Source organism: Dromiciops gliroides, chromosome 1 (genome assembly GCF_019393635.1).
Source record: "Dromiciops gliroides isolate mDroGli1 chromosome 1, mDroGli1.pri, whole genome shotgun sequence".
Taxonomy (NCBI): domain Eukaryota; kingdom Metazoa; phylum Chordata; class Mammalia; order Microbiotheria; family Microbiotheriidae; genus Dromiciops; species Dromiciops gliroides.
Genome location: NC_057861.1, coordinates 345,292,661 through 345,297,036, shown reverse-complemented (window position 1 = coordinate 345,297,036; position 4,376 = coordinate 345,292,661). Strand labels below are relative to the sequence as shown.

The following is a 4,376-nucleotide window of genomic DNA, read 5'->3' as shown; positions in this document are numbered from 1 at the left end:
ACACAACAACAACAACAACAACAACAACAAAAAGAAAAAACCAAAAGAATACCAAAATAAAAAAACTAGAGTTTTTTAGTGATATTCTAGAAGGTTAAAGATATAGGTTTATAACCAAGAACAATTTACCTAGAAAAACTAAATATAAGCTTACAGGGAGGAAAATGGGCCTTTAATGAAATGGGGGAATTTCTGAGTATTCATGATGAAAAGTCCATAGCTGTGTAGAACCTTTCAAGTACAAAAATAGAATTCAAGAGAAACATAAAAAGGCAAACACCACTGACCAAGCATGAGTGTCTAAATTAGTATAAACTATTCATATTTTATTTGGGGGAAATGCTATTTCCCCTTAGAACTGTATCATCTTCCGGGGTCAAAAGGGCATCTAGGGTTTTGGCGGAGCCATGCCAAAGGAAGTCAGGCAGCTTGGGGGTATAGCCTCTGACCAAGAGAAGCCATGGAGGCAGGGCTGCTCAAGCAGTTCTGCAATTGGATCACAGTAGTGGTGTGCATGGTCATCAAGTTCCCTCAGATATTCGCCCTGCTTTCTGCCAAGAGTTTGCAGGATGTCAGACAGAAAAGTTTGCTCATAGAGCATGCTGAATTCCTTGTGTTTCTCTAGTACCAGAAATATGACAGCTACCCTGTGCTGACCTACCTGGAATACACGATCCTCACTGCACAAGATGCTATCCTCTTGCTCTGCAGTTTTCATTATAATGGAATCATGAAGCAGTCTATCCCATATATTGCCTTATTTCTGGGTGGATGGTGCCTCTTGGCTCTTCAAAAGTGGATAATTGACTTTGCAATGAATCTGTGCACCTCCATTAGCATTACCAGCAAGTTTGCCCAGCTCCAGCACCTGTGGGAGCTCAGGGATTCTGATGCAGTGAGGAGCATGCCTGCATATACTTGTGCAACAAGAGTAATAACAACTGTAATGACCACACAGGATCTTATGGTTCTTGTCTATTTTCTGATCATGTGGCTCTAAATATATTGGTAACAGCTACAATACTATAAACAACTATAAATCTACACACAGAAAACTATAAACAACTATAGCATCTACACACAGAAAACAATTCAAACTGGAGCAAAAGAAAATAAACTTATTTTTTCCAGCATGACTGGAGAAAGGCCATTTGGATTTTTAAATCAGTATGATAATGGAAATCTGGCCACCTTACTGTCTAAATACATTTTTCTACCTTTAAAGCTACAAAAATATGTCCTGTTCATATTTTCCCTGAGGGAAAAGCGATTTGAACAAGATAAACTGGAATTGTATCTCAGAGATTTAAGTTTAAGAGCCAGAAGGGATCTTTTTGGTCATCTAGTCTAAATCTGTCTTTTTACAAAGAGAGAAACTGAGGCACAGAGGGGGAAATGTCATTTGACTTAAGATAGTGACTTGACTAATTGGCCAGTGTTCTTTCTATTGTATAAATTGTCATTAAAAATCTCACTGTACCTTGGTCATTTCCTAAGGGATGATGAGATTACACTTATATTTACACATGGCAATTCCATTATGGTGTCTGATTTTATATAAAGCCTCCATTATTTGAAGGAAAACTTATACAATTATCTTCACTAGATTTTGAAATGAATGGGAAAGACCAGTTTTTGTTTTTAGAAAATAAATACGTGAACTATTGGTTCATAAGATTTGGGTGAATGGGACCTTTCATTTTACAACCTAGAAAAGGGCATCAATATAACCAAAGATAAAGACCTAATAAAGAATTTTTTGATCTCATAGTTTGAGTGATGGTAGATAGGTTCAAAGGAGGATAAATGAGTGGTCCAAGGAGTACAATCACTATGTGAACACAGGCAATACTAAATCCCGGGCGGCAGGGGTGGGGGTCGGGAATTGAGGTGGGGGGCATCAATGACTGGTTCAAGAATTTGAACATGAGCTTTCTTCTATATCCAGTGCTGCCATGGTGGCATAATTCCCATACATTATACATTTCCTTCTTATTTGACTTGAGTAAAATAGGTGGGAATGAAGCGTGAACTTTTCTCATTGCTCTTACTTGTTTGTATGCAAATTTTGTTTTGAAAAGCTTAGATTTAATTTGCATGTAAAATAAACATTCATAATTTGAAAAAAAAGGCCTCTAATTAGAAAGAAGTTTCTTTTACAATCTTGAAGAATGGAAAGTTATGAATATACTAGGCAGGAAAGAGGGAGAAGAAAGATAGGGGAAATTATGTTACATAATTGTAGTCTCTAAGTAGAATTCTCTACAAACAAGGAGGAAGGGGTGAGAGAAGCAGACAATATGTCAAATTCACACACATTTGACCTAGTCAAAGGATGGGAAAATACACATATACAAACAAAATTTGGCATAGTAATACCTTTTACTCAGCAGGGTAACTAGAAGGAAAAGGGAGAAAGAGGGGAGGATAATAGAGACTAGTCTTAAGCAAAATAAATTCTTAAGGAGTTAGAAAAAAATGAAAGAAAAAAAATGAGAGAATAGGATGGAGGGAAATACTTGGTTAATAATCATGACCATGAATCTAAATGGGATGAAGTCACCCACAAAACGTAAGAAGATAGCAGAATTCATGAGATAGCTGACTTCAACAATACATGGTTTACGAGAAAAAAAAATTCCAGGCATACCATGGAGATATTGCAGGTTCAGTTCCAGACCACCACAATAAAGCAAATATTGCAATAAAGCAAGTCAATCAATTTTGGGGGGGAGGGTTGCATTAAAATGTAAGTTATATTTATACTATATTATAGTCTATTTATTAATTATGCAATAAAATTATGTCTTAAAATAATCTACATGCCTTAACTAAAATACTTTATTTCTAAAAAATATTTTCCCTCATCTGAGTCTTCAGTGAGTCATAATCTCTTTGTTGGTGGAGGGGGTACAACTAGGTGGTTCAGTGGATAGGGCACTGGCCCTAGACTCAGGAGGACCTGAGTTCAAACCTGGCCTCAGACATTTACTAGCTCTGTGACTCAGGGCAAATCATTTAACCCTGATTGCCTCAAACATCAGGGCAATCTCCACTCATCCTGATGTATATCTTGCCAGTGGACCTAGGTGACTGCAGGAGAGAGTGAGGTTGGTGACTTTGCACAGCCCTGCCTCATTGAAAGTCATGACATCATGTACCAATATCACAATCCTCTTTCAAGAATGAAGGACAAAAAACAACATTAACAACAGTTGGTGGAGGGTCTTGCCTCAGTGTTGATGGTTGATTACTTATCAGGGTGGTGATTGCTAAAGGTTGGAATGGCTGCAAAAATTTCTTAAAATAAGACAATAATGAAGTTTGCTGCATTGATTGACTTTTTCTTTTACTTGAACACCTAGAGGCCATTGTAGGATTATTCACTGGCCTCCTTTCAGTATTGCTGTATCTTGGGGAAGAGGGAGATCTGAGGAGAAGACCAGGGGAGGAAATGGCTGGTCAAAGGAGTGGTCAGAATACATATAACATTTATCAATTAAATTTGCCTTCTTATGTGAATGCCAATAGACTTGTTTGATTTAGGGTCACTACCACCACCCTTCAATAATTTGAGATGAAGTAACAGCAAAAATACCTTAAAGAGACAACCATGGAAACTGTATTTTTTCTGAAAGGTGTCATAGACAACTAATTAAATCAATACTAAACACATATTTGCCAAATGGCATAGCATTTAAAATACTAAAAGGAAAAACTAAATAAATTAAAAGGAGAAATACCAAAATTGTAACAGTGAGGGATTTTATTTTATCCCTTTCAAACATACATAGATTTAGTTCAAATAATGATAATTATACCAATGAGTAGGAGGATGATAATTATAAAAAATTGTAGAGCCTTAATAGAGTTTTAGAAAAGTTAAATATGCTAGATCTTTGGAGTTTATTAAATGGAAATGCGAAAAGTATACATATTTGTCAGATGTTAATGGCACAGTCACAGTAATTGATCATGTGTTAGGCATACAAACTTCCCAGATGCAGAAAATCAGAACTAACAAATGAATCTTTAAAAAATTATATTTAGTAAAAGACTGGTGATGAAATTATTAAAAAGTAATTATAGATTAAATAATCTTGCTTCATGGGTCAAAGAACAAATTATATAAACAAACAAGAAATTGACTAAATATAATGAAAATGAGATAGCATACCAAAATTTTTGTGATGCGGCTGATACAGTCTTTAGCAGAAAATTTGTATCTCTAAATATGTCCATCAAAAAAAGACAAAGTAAAGATCAACAAATTGGACATGCAAGAGAACAGCAGCAACAAACAACAAAACTAGAAAACCAACAACTTTCAAGTCCCTTGTTAATCGTGATAATAGAAATCCTAAAAATTAAAGAAG

At 35.6% G+C, this 4,376-nt stretch overlaps 1 pseudogene; it reads left to right on the top strand.

The window, feature by feature from the left end:
• Nucleotides 1–460: 460 nt before the first annotated feature.
• Nucleotides 461–1,000, top strand: LOC122748948 (annotated as a pseudogene).
• Nucleotides 1,001–4,376: the final 3,376 nt, after the last annotated feature.